This window comes from Schistocerca piceifrons, chromosome 1 (genome assembly GCF_021461385.2).
Source record: "Schistocerca piceifrons isolate TAMUIC-IGC-003096 chromosome 1, iqSchPice1.1, whole genome shotgun sequence".
NCBI lineage: Eukaryota > Metazoa > Arthropoda > Insecta > Orthoptera > Acrididae > Schistocerca > Schistocerca piceifrons.
This window is the reverse complement of record NC_060138.1, coordinates 1,068,762,458-1,068,782,898: the sequence shown is the minus strand read 5'-3', so window position 1 is coordinate 1,068,782,898 and position 20,441 is coordinate 1,068,762,458.

The window sequence follows — 20,441 nt, the reverse complement described above, 5'->3', positions numbered from 1 at the left end:
AATTTGACCTGAAGTAACCTCACAGCCCGTGGAGTTTCGTTTTCGCCCCTCACCCCCCCCCCCCCCCCCCCCCCGTTTTGGGCGCATCACGCCTCACTTTTTTTTCGGGCAGTATAATACGTGTTTGTAACTAACTGAACCAGTATCGAGCATTTCGATGATCTGCGACTGGATGTGTAATACAAGTACGATATTCATGATACAGGGCAGACTTCAGTTGCGCTATTTACTGTAATTTGAAACAGATTCAAAACTTTACTTCTCTGAAGTGGTAATGCAGTCCCAGTGTATATTATAATCTGACAGTCAACGTTTCTTGTAAATGCATTATTTACCCTTTTCAAGTCTGTTACCCCTTATAATAACGGAATTATTTGATCGACTTAGCTTTATAGTAAATAGCGTGGGCGAAACCTGCCTTGCAGCATTATTCAGTGAAACCGCTGATGACTGAAGAATTTTCTGTGGTGGGAAGAAGGATTTTCAGTACCATTAATTATGCCATTGTCAATTCCATCTGTACATCAACGAGGTCTTAATGACTCTGAGCACTATGGGACTTAACATCTGAGGTCATCAGTCCCCTAGAACTTAGTACTACTTAAACCTTACTAACGTAAGGACATCACACACATCCATGCCCGAGGCAGGATTCAAACCTGCGACCGTAGCGGTCGCGCCTTTCCAGACCGAAGCGCCTAGAACCGCTCGACCACACCCTCCGGCCAACGAAGTCTTGTCGCATGATCAGAGCTCTGAAATATTCTGATGTTAGCAGGAATTAGAGCTCCTGAGAAGTATTATTAACAAACTGTTGTACAACAGCAACAACGCAAATGTTAGTTTATATTTGTAAATAAGATTTTAACTTCATGCCCTGCGCAAAGTATGACAGCGATTTAAATTCGATTCGGAGAACGTGCCACATATTCACCAACGAGAATTTGTGGCTGACCGGGGCTCGAACCCAGATTTCCTGCTTACGGTAAGCAGTCGTCTTAACCATTAGACATTCTGATCAAGTCTCCAGACTTGACTTCAGCTTTCACGGTCCCACGTTTCCAGCAAAGATTTCCCAACATTACTAGCACAAGGGGGCAGGTCGGCATAGCGGGGTCCTATCAGCCTGATCATGGAATTCTTTTGCTTTCTCTTTTTTCCCTTAGTTGGTTAAAGAATCTTCAATACTCCACTAAAACTCTCGCTGTAACTAGTTCGGCGCCATTTCAGAGTTATGCAACCAATTATGATGAGATAATCAATTTATTAGTTGATTCTGGCGAGTCTTGAAATAGTTTTTACTTCTGGTTTATCGGGCATTATACTGGAAAATGGTAATGCTATTTGGTGAAATGTTATTCCGTTACCATAGAAGCGGAGTTTCCGTATCCAGATTTTTCGCGACAGAAGACTGTAAAATACGTAAGAACATCGACAGAAGACTGTAAAATACATAAGAACGTGCAGAGTGAGTCTTTTTTCCACGGTGAAATAGTAGAACAATACCAATAAAAAGTAAATTCTTTGAAAATAAATAGCAAGTAAATTCTTTGAAAATAAATAGCTGTTCTAAATGAGGAAAGAATGATTGAAAGTAGAGGCGAGATTCGCGAGTCAGCCGGCTGAGGGCATCAGAAGCGCTCGCGGAGTGACATCTGTGGCCGCGCCGAAAAACTAAGTAATGGCTTTTATTTGTGGCTCGTAGAAACAACAGCTCCGCCTCCATCCTTCAAAATGGTGCTATTTTCCGAGTAGTTACTGAAATCTCTGCTTTCCCACCGTGTATCTTCTGTGTGTTACATTTCAGTTGCTTTCAATAAATCCTCCTCTTTCCACCTATCTCGTTAAAACCCGAATACCCACTTAGTATATTTGTGCATATACTAGCTTATCTAAATGCACTGAATGTTCCTATTGACAGTAAATAATTTATTCAGTGTTCTACCTTCTGTTAATGATTTGAATGGGTACAGCATGATTCAGGCAGGCACAGGGACAGCTGTTGGGAAGTACGCGACGGGTGTACTCCTGCGTTATGTTTCACTGCACGACGGTTTAGCTTAGCGGGTAGTAACGATGAAGGCGCAAATGTATGCCAGTGATATAACAGATTACATTGCTTAGGGAACAAGTTTTGTAATCTGTTCAATTTGTTTTTTTCATGGAGGATATATATTTAGGCTGAAAAGACGTAGAGGATAATGGGAAAAGTGATTCACATGTGGCAAGCAGAGCAAAAAAGGGTATTTACTCTGAGTCTGTCACCGCTTAAGCCTAAACTTTGTCGTAAGTGACTAAGTCGGAAAAATAAAGATCAACGTTTCGCCTATGTCTTGGTTATTAGGAAAGTAGCAACAGCTACAACTATGAAAAACCTAATTCATAATCTCTGGACGATGATGTAGTATGTTGCCCAGTTACTCGCAGATCACTTAGCATCGTCCGTTACTGCATAAAAAATGTTTTATGATAAATTCACGGATAACCGAAAATACAAGATTGCTTGTTAAAGGCAAACAGTAATGTAATTTTTTTTACTGCTTCAGCAACTGTCTACTAACATTTATTAGCATGATGCGTTTTGGCAGCATGCTGCCATCTTCAGATGCGTACAGTTACATGTACATTACTCTGAAGTGTGATGATAATTATGTGCTGGGCGTGCCAGTGACGTTGTGTGTTGAAATTTGTTACTGGAAATTTGCTTAGAACACAGAGCACACCAGTAAAGATGGCATGACATAACACTATCACAATCTGTTCTGTACAGGCTCAAGACTCTTAACTTCGCAGTTAAGAGTCTTCTGTGTCCAAACATCTGTGTGTGAAAGTGTTAAGTGATGGTGTGTTTTACGTTTCTGTGCGTGATAGACAAATTTCCGGCAAAAATGGTTAAATTTCGGTACACAGCCTCACTGGCACACCCTCCAAATAATCCTCATCACACTTCAGATTAATGTACATGTAACTGTAACGCAGCTGAAGATTGCAGCTTGCAGCCGAAACGCTTGATGCTAATAAATATTAGTGAAAGGTGACAGACGCATTAAAAATTATTTCATAAATTTATTGCAGAGTTCCTGATGTCGCTCAGTTCCATAGAACATGAACAAATTCTCAAAAAAATAATACTGTTGGTGGAGGTCACGGCAAGAAAGTTTTCCCAGAATTTTCAACGCAAAAACTATCAGAAACACAAACACATTTAAACCACACCGAAAAAAGGTAGCAGTAATGTCTATTCCTTAACCATTGCTATGCAATAGATAGGCAGAGAAGGATTTTTAATTTCTGATGTTGAATCTTCACAAATAGTGAACTGCTTCATATTTTCCTCTGCAATTTCCATCCATTTCGCGCTTGTGAATTTTCGTGTTTGTGTTACTTTTTTTTGCCTTTGCTACAACTCCTTTATCTGTTTTGGCTGTTGCTGCTCTCTTTGTTATTGGTTTTGCCTTATCCAACTCATTCCGTCTGCGTTAGAACGGGGTACATTTTTTCTGCATTCTCGCAGCGCCTGAGGCTGTTTACACTGGGCTACATTTATGTGTTTTTCTGTCATCTCTTACGATTGGTTATTATTGTCTAGCGTTGAACTGTCAAGTGATGTGCGATGCTGTAGTCCTCCTATGCACTTACAATCGGCTATAATATCACCATCGATGACTCGTTGGCCGCACGGGGTAGCCGCGCGATCAAGCGCGTCTTATCACGGTCCGCGCGGCTCCCTCCGTCGGAGGTTCGAGTCCTCTCTCGGGCATGAGTGTGTGTGTTGCCCTTAGCGTTAGTTAGTGTAAGTTAGATTAAGTAGTGCGTAAGCTTAGGGACCGATGACCTCAGCAGTTTTGTCCCATAAGACCTTACCACACATTTCCAACAAATAGTTGCCCTTCTCAGTTGACTATGCCGACGGCAGTAGTTCCACCGTGTTACGGAGTGTTGCCACGTATTATGTCCTGTGCCTGCGCGATCTCACAGTTAAAGCATCTATCTGCGGGCTATCTGCCAGCGATGTAATTTAATGTGATGGTATCGCGCGTCCTGCCTATCTTGCGTTCAACTGCCACACCACCGGCTAGTAATATATCTGATTACGTCAGACACGTGACACTGTGAGTCTTTCCATTCACCGTGGCTTGCTGTAGTGAATGGCCGTTGCCTTGAAATGTGGACAAATGAAAGGTAATGCCTGTAACAAAGAGATAGAACCCTGTAGTATAAGTACATAGAAGTAGCTTCAAGTAGCCGTTTGCAATGGAACATTAACGTAAAGCAAGTAGTTCAGGGTAAGTGAATTGCATCTGTATAGGAAATTGCTACGAAGTAGCTAGAGCAGTCAGTGCTAGACTGTTATTCCGGCGTTTGGAGTTCTTGTCAAATAGGCACGACAGTGGAGATCAAACGATATCGGAGACGTGCTGCTAGATTAGTGTGTGGATGGTGTAGCCCATGGGAAAGTGCGACAGATATGCTCGAGAAACCGAATGAAGAATTGCTTTGAAGAAAGACGACGTACAAAGGTTGGACAAAAGTATGGAACCACGGCGACAAATGTATTCTTGAACACAAATGTAAATAAACAAATAAATCGATAGTGTCGGCACGGAATACAGTAGGCCACGCTCTTTACGATGCCTTGCAGAGTATACAGGCTTAACCTGAACTCCAGAGACGTAACGGAGGTTGTTCAGGAACATTTTTTGAGTGGTTCGGTAAAAGGAATCCATGGTCTCCGGTGGCTCGTTACAGAGTAAAAATGCATTTAGGATTTATTAGGTTTATTACCCAGTTACATTTGCCCATGTGAAAATTACTCGCAGGAGTGGAAAAATACCTTAATATTCAACACCAAAGTGTTCACAAGAAAACAAGGAATAATTTAACGATCTTGAGATGCAAAAGTACAGTAATGATGTCGGAGCCGTCGCTGCTGCAACAGTACAGCATAGTGTTGTTTTGCCACCTTTCCATTGCATTCTTTGTACTCATGCACGAGATTCAAATCGGCGTTATACCAAAATACTCAGAAAATATCACTGAACAACCTCCGAAATTTTCTCGATGATGACTGGGTTCACGCTATAAATGTAGTGTTACGCAATAGCTGTTAGTGGCTTCTAAGGCTTGTAAAGGGGACGTAGATAAAGCTTTGATAAGGAACCTGTGTCCGGAAATGTACGGTTTGGATATTAAAAAATTTAAAGATCGAATCACTTTACAATTTCCCACTTCACGGCACGGTAAGTAATGCTAGAGCTGAACAAAGCATATCGAGAACGTTTTCCAATTCGCTTCAATCCATCACACACTATTTTAGTTTGATGTTAGGTAGTAGACCATCCGCCCCCCTCCCACCCACCACCACCACCATGCCGGCCTTAGTGGCCGAGCGGTTCTAGGCGCTACAGTCTGGAACTGCGCGACCGCTGCGGTCACAGGTTCTAATCCTGCCTCGGGCATGGATGTGTGTGTTGTCCTTAGGTTTGTTAGGTTTTAGTAGTTCTAAGTTCTAGGGGACTGGTGACCTCAGCAGTTAAGTCCCATAGTGCTCAGAGCCATTTGAACCAACACCATCAACCTAAGCTCCCAAGTAAACTTTAGAAGAGAAACAAAATTTTCTTTGAAAATTTTCACTTTTAAAATCACGAAACATAAATCATATTTTGTTATTGAAAGTGTTTTTAAACCACGAACTAATTAGTCAATGAAACAATTTTTATTGCTTATTCGTAACAACTTTTTTTATAGAATTGTGAAGCAGTTCTCAGTGCATGGAGTGTGCCACCTTGAACTTCCTCTCAGGAAAGGAAGCTAAGTACCCGAATCAAGCGTTATGGTTTGTTACCAAACATATTTCCTCAGCGTCACTCCCCTCCCTAGCACAAAATTGCTTCACCCACACCCCGCGTCCCCACTTAAATTAACCAAACTAGCATGTGTGCACTACTCTCATTCCCATTTTTTGTAAATCACTTGATTGTGGACTTCTTACTTCTTAAAAGGCACAGATTGGAAGACTTCAGGCTGGCAATGTATTGCGAACGACAACCGTCACTAACAATAATAATAATAATAATAATACAGCGTGGGCCCTAAAGCAGCCATTACACAGTTCGTCTGTTGTTGTGCTGGCAATTAGTTCGTCTATTTTTGTGAAGTAAATAATGAAGGAACTTCTGTTCTATAGTTGGAGCTACTTATAACACGAATAACGCATTTTCATGAATATTTAAGCATATATGATGTGTATGTACCACGCTCCTATGACAGTGAAATTGAGACAAAGTACAAAGTATGTCTACAGCGGGTGAACTATGTGAGGAAGATGATGTCCAGACAAGCTGTAACCACCAGATGCTGCCACACATTAATGGTGGTATGAAAAAATGTAATTATTGGTAACTTAAGTAGTCAGTATTATTGCCTTATGGAATTGTGATAATAGCAATTATCTTTTGAAAACAATTTAGTCTCTAGACCGAATCACTGTTCAACGTTTTGTTTTTACTCCATAGAAAATTGCGTTTTACCCCTCAGAGCGTATTTACCCTCAGGTTGGGGACCACTGGTCTACAACAATGGCCCGTGAACCTGGTACGTTCGCAACTAGGAGTGTTGACTGTGGTGCTACAACAGGGCCGGCCAAACGCTGCATAGTGTGCAGACGTGCGGAAGTGCTGCACATGTGCGCAAGTGTGCGACAGCGACGTCTGTTATTAGACATGTGTCCTAAATGAACGGCGGCTGCTCCACTTCCCTGTTTATGTGGTACAAGCAAGAGCTTGTTTGTGAAAGATTTTTCTCGGTGATGAAAATGAATAAATCAAGGTTTCGATCAAGCATAAGTAATGAAAATCTTCGCAACTGCTTGCGTTTGTCAATGAACCGTTATTTTGCGCACGATTTGAACTATATCATTTCTCATGACCAGTGATAAACGTGTTCGGATTTATTCTTTCATAATTAAAAATTATTGTTCACTAATTGTGGATTTTTGCCTCATTCTGCTCCATGTTACATTATTATCAGGAAAATTGGTCATTAAACCGATTGTTCCAATGTATACTTACATTTAGGGTTTTTTATTAATGTGTGAGGGGCTACGCTCAGCTGAAGTCGATAAAACATAACATTCATCTAATTGTCGGTTATTATGCAGATTTCAGACGGAGCTGATGAAAGATATAGCAATAATGGTATTGAAATAACAGGTGATCATCGAGAGGTCTGCGGTTATCATTCTGTTCAGAGATCATTGAGACAGAAATTATGTGGGTGTAACTCAGGGCACCGAGAATTAGTTATAGGAAACCTTGCATTAGTTTAACGTTATTTGAAATCATGAATAAGGTTCGTTGGAAGTCGTTATTTGCTCTCTTTCTTAAATACTAGATCAAAAACATTACGCGTATTTACGTGCCGTCAGTCAAGCTGCCTTAATAAAAACCCACGGTTGTTAACTGTATTGCTTGTCTTACTGGATTAAACTGTTAACATAAAAGTAGACTTCTCAATGAGCAGACTGTGACAGTAATGTTTAATACGCGAAATACCTTCCCATGGTTGGCTTGCAAGCTGTGGAAAGAGCACTAGAATTCGCCGGTACAGAGTATCCCAGCAAGTGGATAAAGCGACATCTATGCGTAGAAACATGCGCTACATGAACGCTGACGGCTGCGGCGTGCACGCTGTGACCCGGAAGTTGCACATGTGCAGGAGCACCGCACTCGTGCAGAATTTCTGGCCGGCCCTGTGCTACAAGGACGCTCACCGAGTTTGTAGGCCGCGTGTATGAAAGCATGAGTCGCAACTACGCCTTGGGGAACAAACAACTTGGTCGCCACGTGGCAGCACCTCTGTAGAGCACACCGGGCAGGCCTCATTGCCTCCGCTGTGCACGTACCGTGAAGCGAGAGAATTGAAAGTGATCCAAGTTTAAAACTTACTTTATATTATCCAAACGGGATTCCTTATCAAAACTTTATCTACTTAGTCCCGTTTACAGCCCGTTGAATAGGAGCAGTGAAACACCCAGCAAGTAGATGTGGACATAGACAGGAACACACACCTCCTCCGAACACAGACGCTACCTCTTATTCAGTTACTGACTGACACAGGTTGTGGCAGGCTAATGGGAGGAACAGAGTTGTTCCTTGTCTCCAGCCCGTTACCATCACATTACACTGATTCGCAGATTGTACCACCATCCCACGTAATAGATCCTGCCACTTCCTTTCACAACCACGCACTGCCGCGTTTCCTACGCTTGCCAGCAGACCGGCCAATAGTGTCACGCCTTCCGCCGAACGGGAGCCGTACGCGCCCGGCAGTCACATTCTCGCTAACCGGCTACTATTTGGCTACTCTTTTAATTAAAAAGAAAATTGGAGCCGCTTAATGAAGGCGTGTAACGACGGCGCGGCGTGGGCCGGCACCATTCTAATTTCCGCCGGTGTTAATAACAATGAGGCGGGTGTCCAGGGCGGGGCCGTCAGGCGCGCGGCGGGTTCCAGTTCCAGCTCCAGAGGAGCGACACGCGCTGCCAGCCGTAAGCTGTGCTCGGCTGGGCGGGCTCCAGCCGTGCGTAGGCGCAGGCGCTGCTCACGGAACGCAATCCAGCACAACGCCTCATCCATGCTGTTTGCCGTGAAATAAAAAACTTGTTTCAGCGGACGATGCGAATGAAAGATATTGTGTTGGCAGAAGAGCCAACACCGTGTTACTAGAGGAGGCCGAAATGCACGCGTTTTAGCTCACGCAGGCTGGAGTGAGGAGGGAAGAACTATACTGACGTGAGGTCTGGAACATGACAAGGAAATAGAATTCAGAAAGTGGACGTAGCTAGATTGATACTTAATCCATTAATGATGAACGTCCCTCTTGACGGTACATGATTCACAATATTATCTGTTCAGAAGACATATAGTAACTGAATATGGCGCCTTCCTAGATCGTAGCAAATGACGTAGCTGAAGGCTATGCTAAACTGTCGTCTGTGCAAATGAGAGCGTATGTAGACAGTGAACCATCGCTAGCAAATTCTGCTGTACAACTGGGGAGAGTGCTAGTGAGTCTCTCTAGACTAGACCTGCCGTGTGGCGGCGCTCGGTCTGCAATCACTGATAGTGGCGACACGCGGGTCCGACATATACTAACGGACCGCGGCCGATTTAAAGGCTACCACCTAGCAAGTGTGGTGTCTGGCGGTGACACCACAAAAGAATAACTGAAACAACAACCAGCCACAAGCACGGTTTAAAAACATTTACCTGAAGCAAACCATGACTGCCTTCGGATTTCTTACAAATCCACCTTCCGATTGTTGTTACAGGTTTCGTTGTTTTCTTGCTGGGAACAGAAAGATTTTCGTTCACTCCCTACTAAAATGTACGACAGATTTCGTTCTTTTGACCTCTGTCAAAACATTAATGAAAATATTTCAAAGTTATTAAAACATCAAATGTCGTGAAGACTCATGTGTTGTATGATTCTGTGTGACGAAATCACCCTTTATTTTTGTTATGAATATTAGCATCAACACAATTGTGGACGTGCGCTACTTGAGTGCTGTTATGTTCATTGGGATACACTTTACACTACGCCATTCTCTGTTTGATGGCAGCATACTGCAAACATTTACAAAGCGTGCCCGAACTTCTTACGAGTAACATAAACAATATTTTCAAAGTTGTTGCACTGGTAAAGGTGTTAGATTACCGATCCCGTGCGAGTGCATGAGCGTAGTAAAATATGTCTTTGATAGTGCAATGGAATTATTTTAAAAATCGAAAATAGAACTAAAATTATTTACAATAATGTTTAATATGCTGCATGGTTGGGATTAAACGTACAAAGATTACATATAAATCGTACCAAACAGGGCTACGCACTGTACACAAGCACAACAAGACAAATTTTCTATTGTAGTGATAAAGCTAAGTTTCAACATTGAATTTATAGTTGCGTTTCGCATATTAAATAGTAATATTTTAATATATCGTACTATGCGTATAATTTAAATGTGAATTTTAACAGCAAAGGTATAAGTAGTTTATACTGCATTCATGCAAGGTGTAAAAAAAAAAAAAAATTAAAAAAAAAGAAACCTCTAGTAAATGTTACCAAACAGTGAACAAGAAACTTTCTGTCTATTCTAGTGCAGAAAATCAGTAACGTATACGAAACAACACCCTGGCAAGAAAACGACGAAGCCTATAGCAACCATCTGCAGATGGATTTGTAAGGTATCTGGAACCGGTCATGCTTTGATTCAAATAAACCTTTTCAAACCACACTTGTGGCTTTTTGCTGTTTTAGTTTTAAAACTTATAGCATTGCAACCACGATTCTCAAAATGTTTTTTCGACAAAATATCGTGAAAGAGAAGATCCAAATGAGGAGTCGATCATACTTGTCACAGGCAGCGGATGAAGTCACGCTCTCTGTTGAAGATAGAATTTGTGGCTGAGTTAGCAACTCTTTGAAACATAAAACACCATAGATAACTGGAACAAAACTTTGTGCTCAGAAAGCACAAGTCATACCTGTCTACAACAAAGGTGATAGAAGTCATGCACAAAACTAGCGTCCAATCTCATTGCTGTCGATCTATTTTAGAATCCTTGAACATAACCAGAGTTCAAACACCTTGAGATGTCAAGAACAGAAAGACATCCTCCATGCCAACTAGCTTGGATTCCGAAAACATCGCTGATGTGTTCATCTCGAAATTTTTTCACAGTGAAAGCATTGGATCAAGCCAGTCAGGTAGATGCAGTATTTCCTGATTTACAAATATCATTTGACTCGGTACCACATCTACACTTTTTATCAAACGTACGATCATATAGTATATAAAGCGAAATTCTTGAATGTATTGAGGATTTGTTGGTAGGGAAGATGCAACAAGTTATCTTGGATGGAGAGTCATCGACAGATATATAAGTAACTTCGGGTGCGCCTCAAGGAAGTGTGTTGGGACCATACTGTTAGCGTTGTATCTTAATGACCTTGAAGAGAATATTGATAGTAAACTCAGACTCTTTTGCAGATGATACGGCTGTCTGTAATGAAGTACTGTCTGAAAACCACTGCGCAAATATCCATTCTGATTTTCATAAGATTACAAGACCGTGCGAAAATTGGAAACTTGTTTAAATGTACGTAAATATAAAATAGTGCACGGTAAAGTAGACCGCTTACAAAACACTTGTTCTTCCCGTCTTAGAATATTGCTGTAGTGTGTGTGACTCGCATCAAATGGGACTAACAGGAGAAGCAGGGATATTGATCGTGTCCACAGAAGGGAAAGACGAATGGTCACAGGTTTGTTTGAGTCACAGGAGAGCGGGAATGACGAAAAACCTGAACTGCCTGACGCATAAAGACAGACGCGAAAGCCTACTTGCGAGGTCTTAGGATGTCCTCTGTGCATAGCTCTTGCAGGTAGCGTAAAGATAGGAATAGACTAATCACACCACGCAAGCAGTAAGTTAAGAAGTCGTCCTTGCCGAACACGTGTTACAGTGCTAAGTTTCCTCTGCCATTCACATCCGTGGTTTGCAGAGAATGTATTATAACTTACAATAATATCTTTGATTCCTATCTTTAAATCGTAGCAGACAGCATACCAGAGATTCTGAAGAACTCGAAGCTATTACTTGAACACGTCAGTTGTTTCCACAAGAAATCGGAGCTCTTAGGTATTGTGAATGCGTTTCTGTCCACGTACCACGTATTGTGGATAATTTTCCTTACCGATTTTATACAGAATAATTACGTTTTATTAAGAACAACTGAAGATAAAATTCAATACTATAGTATATCATTTTAGAATGCCAAAATGTGCGAAATTTGTAATAATTGTCGTTTTGTATTTGGGTACTTTGCGTTTGTATTGTGGCGCAAGCAGCGCAGGCGCATGTCTCTTGGCGTCTTCCCATTGGCTAGTGCGACGTGCAGACATAACTCAATAAATTCTGCCTCTTTAGCTGGGTGATCAGCGCGCCTGACCGCCACGTAGCGAGCACGGGTTTGATTCCTTGCCGCGTCGGAAATTTTCTCCACTCGGGGACAGGGTGTTGTGTTGTCCCCATCATCATTTCATCATCATCGACACTCAAGTCGCCCAATGTGGCGTCAACAGAAACGACTTCGAACTCGGTGACCGAACTTCACCAAGTAGGGACCACAAATGTGATTTCACTTTTTTCACTGAAATGAAGTGAAATATGTCTTTTAATAGCGTTTTTTCTTTGCCTAACTAGCTTTAACGAATCAAGGTTTAACGCAAACACTGGAACTGCAAAACGGCGGAGAACTGAATTTTAACTCAACCCCTAGACACGGAAACAAAGAGTAATATTTTGTCCCCATCATTATACAGGGCTATTACAAATGATTGAAGCGATTTCATAAATTCACTGTAGCTCCATTCATTGACATATGGTCACGACACACTATAGATACGTAGAAAAACTCATAAAGTTTTGTTCGGCTGAAGCCGCACTTCAGGTTTCTGCCGCCAGAGCGCTCGAGAGCGCAGTGAGACAAAATGGCGACAGGAGCCGAGAAAGCCTATGTCGTGCTTGAAATGCACTCACATCAGTCAGTCATAACAGTGCAACGACACTTCAGGACGGAGTTCAACATAGATCCACCAACTGCTAACTCCATTCGGCGATGGTATGCGCAGTTTAAAGCTTCTGGATGCCTCTGTAAGGGGAAATCAACGGTTCGGCCTGCAGTGAGCGAAGAAACGGTTGAACGCGTGCGGGCAAGTTTCACGCGTAGCCCGCGGAAGCCGACGAATAAAGCAAGCAGGGAGCTAAACGTACCACAGCCGACGGTTTGGAAAATCTTACGGAAAAGGCTAAAGCAGAAGCCTTACCGTTTACAATTGCTACAAGCCCTGACACCCGATGACAAAGTCAAACGCTTTGAATTTTCGGCGCGGTTGCTACAGCTCATGGAAGAGGATGCGTTCAGTGCGAAACTTGTTTTCAGTGATGAAGCAACATTTTTTCTTAATGATGAAGTGAACAGACACAATGTGCGAATCTGGGTGGTAGAGAATACTCACGCATTCGTGCAGCAAATTCGCAATTCACCAAAAGTTAACGTGTTTTGTGCAATCTCACAGTTTAAAGTTTACGGCCCCTTTTTCTTCTGCGAAAAAAACGTTACAGGACACGTGTATCTGGACATGCTGGAAAATTGGCTCATGCCACAACTAGAGACCGACAGCGCCGACTTCATCTTTCAACAGGATGGTGCTCCACCGCACTTCCATCATGATGTTCGGCATTTATTAAACAGGAGATTGGAAAAGCGATGGATCGGTCGTGGCGGAGATCATGATCAGAAATTCATGTCATGGCCTCCACGCTCTCCCGACTTAACCCCATGCGATTTCTTTCTGTGGGGTTATGTGAAATATTCAATGTTTAAACCTCCTCTACCAAGAAACGTGCCAGAACTGCGAGCTCGCATCAACGATGCTTTCGAACTCATTAATGGGGACATGCTGCGCCGAGTGTGGGAGGAACTTGATTATTGGCTTGATGTCTGCCGAATCACTAAAGGGGCACATATCGAACATTTGTGAATGCCTAAAAAACCTTTTTTGTTTTTGCATGTGTGTGCAAAGCATTGTGAAAATATCTCAAATAATAAAGTTATTGTAGAGCTGTGAAATCGCTTCAATCATTTGTAATAACCCTGTATATAAGAAATCCGAGGACACAGATGGAGATAAGTTCCATAGTTCTAGAAACTCAGAGCTAGTTCAGTATTGCCACTTTGGTTTGAACAGCTGAGGATGGAGAATGACACTCCGTGATGGTCGCTGATCTTCTGTGAGGAGACAGCACTGAAATAAGATGGTGAATAAAACTGAGTGCCGGACCGAGACTCGAAATTGGAACCTTTGCCTTTCGCGGGCAAGTGCTCTACCATCTGAGCTACTCAAGCACGGCTCACGCCCCGTCCTCACAGCTTCACTTCTGCCAGTATCTCGTCTTCTACCTTCCAAACTTCACAGATGCTCTCCTGTGAACCTTGCAGAACTAGCACTCCTGGCAGAAAGGATATTGCGGAGACTAGGCTTAGTTCTGCAAGGTTCGCAGGAGAGCTTCTGTAAAGTTGAGTCATGCCGGCACGATAGCTCAGCGTGTTCGGTCAGAAGGCTGCGTGCTCTATGTAATTAAAAAAATCTGAGTCAAGGAACCAACGATCAATTTGAACTGATTTCTTGTGACGTCCGCCCCGACCAAACGCAATGAGCTGTATCGTACAAAAAAAAATAAAAAAAAAAAAGGTAGAGCACTTGCCCGCGAAAGGCAAAGGTCCCGAGTTCGAGTCTCGGTCCGGCACACAGTTTTAATCTGCCAGGAAGTTTCATATTAGCGCGCACTCCGCTGCAGAGTGAAAATCTCATTCTGAAGATGGTGAATATTTTAAAAGGTATAGAGTGATACCGACAGAAAACATTGGTGTGTTGGGGAGAGGAAGAGAGAGAGAGAGAGAGAGAGAGAGAGAGAGAGAGAGAGAGATGAGGGGAGGGGGAGAGGGGAGAGGAATAACGAGAGGGGTGAAGAAGAGTGAGAGGCAAGAAGAGTTGCGAGGAAGAATGAGAGGGAAGGAGGGGTGGTAGAAAGAGAGCAGTATCGACGAAATTTTTTTGAGTGGAGCAGTTGTTTGCAGCGTATAGATGTAGAAGTACGTACGTTTAACGAAGAAAGTGTTGACATAGAGCCTATGCTGAAGTAAAACTCAGGTGTGTCATATACAAATCTCCTTGGAATGAAAGAGAAAATCGAATGTATCCGAGGGAGGACAGAACGAACGGTTGCCAGCAGCTTTGCTCGGTGAGAGAGAGTAAGAAGTTGAACAGGAAGAATTAGTATCCCCGCAGGTCTGTAGCACAGTAGAGCACAGCCACTGCTTCTCCACAGCAGCCGCGATGGTGGCGGCCGCTAATTCATGCCACACAGCTAGCTGGCAGGTTCGTGGACGCCCTCTCCTCCAGACGGCCTCCTCCCCCAGCCCCCTTGCTCCAGAGCACCGCCTAATCCCGCGAGCAGCGGCGCTGTTTTTCCGGCTCTTTATTCTTAGCCGCCGACTCGTCTCGATAGTCCCCCGTTCTTCGGCACCGCGTTATTACCATAAGTCCCGGCCCGCCTGCCAAGTACAGTCGCGACCCCGCAGGCGAAGGCACAACTCCTGCAGCCGCCGCCCGACCGACCCACTGGATTCGGGCCGCCTCGGCTGTGTTTCCGTACCGAACCACGCACAAGTTTTGCGCAAGGAAGTAACAACAGAATCAGACAGCCTTACAGAGAACCCATAACGCAACGTAGAGTGTTATTTGAAGCTAAATTTACCAGGAATAGAAGATACCATCGTGTCTCTCTTTCTAATTCCGTCATGGCGCAATTTACATGATTACTTTGCAATTCACATTTATGTACCTGACAGAGCTTCAAGCTACTTCTCTACCGTTCCACTCTCGACTGGTGTGCGGGAAAAATGAGCTCTTAAATCTTTCTGTGCGAACTTTGATTTATCTTATTATTATGATTATTTCTCCTTCTGTATGTGGGAGCCAGCAGAATACTTTCGCAATCCGATGAGAGAGTTTGTGATTGAAATTTCACGAAAAGTTCCTTCAGCAACGGCACGTATAATATCCGTGGCACTCTCTTCCCTCTTTCGCGATAGCACAAAACGAGCTGCCCTTCTTTGAACTTCTTTGATGTCCTCCGTCAGTCCCATCTGATGCGAACCCCACACCGCGCAGCAGTACTCCAGAAAGGCGCAGACAAGCGTACTGTAACCAGTCTCTATAGCAGACCCCTTGCACTTCCTCAGAGTTCTGTCAATAAATCGCAGTCTTTGGTTTGTTTTCCCCCTCAACATTATATATGTGATCGTTTCAAATTGTTCAAATGACTCTTCGCACTATGGGACTTAACATCTGAGGTCATCAGTCCCCTAGAACTTAGAACTACTTAAACCTAACTAACCTAAGGACACCACACACATCCATGCCCGAGGCAGGATTCGAACCTCCGACCGTAGCTGTCGCGCTGTTCCAGACCGAAGCGCCTAGAACTACTCGGCCACACCGGCCGGCTTGTGATCGTTTCAATTCATGATTGTAGTCCATAAGTATTTAATTGAATTGATAGCCTTTAGATTTGTGTTATTTATCGCGTAATCGAAATTTAGCGGATTTTTTTTTAGCACTCTTGTGGATGACTGCAGACTTTTCATTTTTCAGTGTCAAGTGTTACTTTTCGCACCATATAGATAACTTGTCTAACTCATTGTCTAACTCATTTGGTAACTTTATCAGACGGTAAATGATTGCCTCATCTACAAATAGTCTAAGAAGACTGCTCAGTTTATTTCCTAAATCGTTTATGTAGATCAGGAACAGAAGAGAGCCTCTAATACTTACTTGGGGAAGTCCTACATTCACCTCTCCTAATGCGGATTTTACTTGATAGCTTCTTAGTATAGTACCCAGATTCTTACACGATATGAGTGCTCAAATATTCACCACCGATCTTGTAATCAGTTACTATACGATTGTTCCTCTTGTTACAGACAGAATCCTTCATTTATACACGTTTAACCCTTTGAGTCCCAATAATATGAAAAAAATATTATTTTACTTTTTTCACGAAATTAACCTGTATTATCATAGTAAGCAACGAACACAAGAAGAAACTGGTGAAAAGTAAACAATCAGATGTTTTAAGGAGGTAATTTCACATTACAGATTCTTCCTAGAGAATCCCTTATCTCTAAACTTTCATGTACTTATAATGACTAAAACCAATTACAGTCCTAAATAACAATGAAAAGTGGCCTAAAATTTAATATATTTGTATGAAATGTACATAGTACTTCAGTGGTTTCATTTCGAAACCACTCATAAAAGCAGACGTACAAACTCAAATTTACGTAACAATAACTTAATATGTATTTACTTTCGTAGTCAATGATCTCCTCAATATTATCACTATAAAAAAAAGTCATGTCACAATCATCTGCACCACGTAGCGCCGATTGTTGTTTTCGAACGACGACAATGACTGCTGCAATATATCTCATACTTAGAAGTACCTCATTGCAGAACTAGAAGACTTTGTCTTACAATAGCATCGGTGGTTTCATGCAAAAGGCATTCATACTTCAAATAAATTATTGGAATTGTGGTCTGAGGTAGAAACTACTGGTACTCAAACGTTTAAAGAGGTCATGTACCAAGCGGTAATTTTGTCCATGCCTTGGAATTCCGTACTATCGTCCAGCGACTTTCTCCTCCTGCAGACAAGAGCATCGTCGTCGGACAGTCATAGTTTGCTGATCATACCTGATAAATCGTTTATGTATATTGAAAATAATAGGTCTCCTATTACGCATCCTTGTGGCACATCAGATGTTACCTTCGTTTCTGTGGACCATCTGTCGTAGTATAGCGTCTTGGGTTCTATTAGCCAAATGTTGTGTATAGAACACTAGCGCAACCCATTATTGAGTACGGCTCTAGTGTTTTAGATCCTAACCAATTCGGATTAAAAGAAGAAATCGTAGCAATTCGCAAGCGTCGTTCTAGATTTGTTACTGTTGGGTTCGATCAGAATGTGAGTAATACGAAAATGTTTCGTGACCAATAACGGGAATGGACGGAGGGAAGACTGCGTTCTCCTCACGAAACAAAACTAAGATAATTTTGAGAAGAGGTATTTGCTGCTGACTTCCGACTGATGTTAGTAGCGCCAACGAACCTTTCGCGTAATGACCCCGAAGAGAAATTAGAGCTCGTACGAAGACACATGGACACTCATTAATCCCTCGACCCGTTAGGGAGAGAATGACTAGCTGTGGGACAAGGTAGATCCGCCATGCAGTGTATATACGTATTTCTTGAGCCAGTCGCGTAGCCTACTTTCAAACTCAAATGGTTCAAAGCACTACGGGACTTAACATCTGAGGTCATCAGTCCCCTAGACTTGGAACTACTTAAACCTAACTAACCTAAGGGCATCACACACATCCATGCCCGAGGCAGGTTTCGAACCTGCGACCGTAGCGGTCGCGCGGTTCCAGACTGTAGCGCCTAGAGCCGTTCGGCCACGCCGGCCGGCAATGTACGCTTGCAGCACAGTATTGTATAGTAGTGAAACTTGGACTGTGGGAGAATCGGAACAGAAGAAATCGAAGCATTTGAGATGTGGTGCTACAGACGAGTGTTGAGGCTGATAAGGTAAGGTAAGGAAGGAGGAGGTTCTGCCTAGAACCGGAGAAGGAAGGAATTGTGGAAAGCACTGACAAGAAGAAGGGACATGATGATAGGACAACTGTTAAGAAGTCAGGGAATGATTTCCATGGTACTAGAGGGCAAAAAATGTAGAGGAAAACATTGATTGGGATACGTCCAGGAAATAATTGAGAACTTAGGTTGCAAGTGCTACGCTGAGATGAAGAGGTTGGCACAGGAGAGGGCTTCCTGGCGGGCCGCATCAAACCAACTGATGACAAAAAAAAAAAAAAAAAAAAAAAAAAAAAAAAAAAAAAAAATCTTTAATTTGCAATAACAATGAACATGAGATGGCGAGAGTGCAGCGATGGAGAAGATGACGGACAGAGAGAGATGTTGAGGATGAGGAGATGGAGAAAGAGAGGGGGGAGGGGAGAACGTCGACAGAAAAAGCGGGAATGGAAACTACGACGTATATCCAATTTCCACAAATATGTAGCGGTTTCACTAGTATAGCATAAAATCAGTACTGTATCGTAAGAAAACTATTGGACAATAATTTCCTGTAGTGGCTTCGGATGGAAAAATTGTTGTTGAGATTTTGTACGGGTGCAGTTTAGTGACTTGGTTTTAAGAGGAGGCTCCGGCTGGTGGACGGACTGGAAGTTCTCGGATAGGTGTCAGGGTGGCGGCAGTGGTGCGCCCGGAGTGTGCGCGGGTTGCCGGGGTTGCAGGCGCGGGCTTGCAGGGTGCAGGGTGAGGGGCTAAGACGCGCTGCGGCGGCGGCGGCGCCCGGGCCAAAGCGTCTTACGACGAGGTCTAATTCCTGTTAGTCTAAAGTTTTAATTCACACCAGACCTACTTACAGTTAAGAGTTGCCTGAAAGACAAGGAAGGCGCAGCCGCCCCCCCGCAAGCTCCCCGGCTCCACCACCGCCGCCGCCGCCGCCGCCTGCTAATACGATTTCACGGTGGATTTGCGCTAAGATTTTAGCCCTCTTTAATGCCGGGATGCCTTGTTAGACACAATACAAAGGGCCGGGTCCGCGTCGGCGCTCGGGTCGCCGCGCCCGGCGTCGCAGCCGCCTGCGCACGTGCGGGACACGGCGTCTGCACGTGCCGGCCGTCGCGACCACGTGCCGCTGTTCACACCCGCCCTCACATTTCCGTTCTCCACCATACGTTGCATTTCACTTATCAAAAAACAAACAATTCTTTTGTTAAATTTGTTCCGTGAGGCTATCTCGGGCACGAAAATAACAGTTAATGTCGTGTCATTGTTCGATGCCTAACAAAAATCAGAAAAACCCTGTGTGCGAGTAATTTCGTCTGTAGCAAGTGTATGTAAATTAGGAAAAGGAAGCAACCGTATAACGGCAACCATAAAGTCATGCCACCGAAACTTTTCTGTCTGTGAGTATCTAACAAACTTGAAGCTGAAACCTGGAAGGGTTAATAGTGTACTGCACTTGCGACTTTACCTCCATACGGGTTACCTAGGCAATTGCGATACGGACGTCTCACTTTGAGAAGGATGGCGCGAGCCATGCACGTCTGCTTTCATGCCCTGCAGTTAAACTCGCTGCAAGTAATGTGTACCTGTGATCCTGCTGTCAAATAGTATACGCATTAATAAAACGTTCTCGATTTTCCAGCCGTGTCAGTTCGAATAAAATCCTCGAGCTTTCGATGGCCACCTCCGCCATCGAAAGATCGATGATTTTATTCGAATTGACGCGGCTGGAAAACCGAGAACTTTTTATTCATGTATGCCGTCGTGAAAGACTCCGGGGACACATAGTATATGCACTGCCAACACTTAGGAATTAATAAAATAATCAGAAATTTTAAGTAAAAGATAATTAATAAAACAGTTTTATTCTAACGTCTGAAACTGATGTAGATGGCACCAGACAATTATGTTGAACAATGCTTATTCAAATACATAATTCAGTTGTAAAACAGCCAGAAAGATAAACTTGTTAAAATGCATAAAAGTTACGTTAACTGCATTACAAGAATGGTAGCAGAATCCCCAAGCTAAATAGTGATCTAAGACACTCGAGAACTAAGTCCACATCGTGATTACAATAACGAAATATTCGCCATTTCAAAATAATTCAGAGTTCAGCATAAATATTTATACATCATCAAATGAGAGACAACGAGTG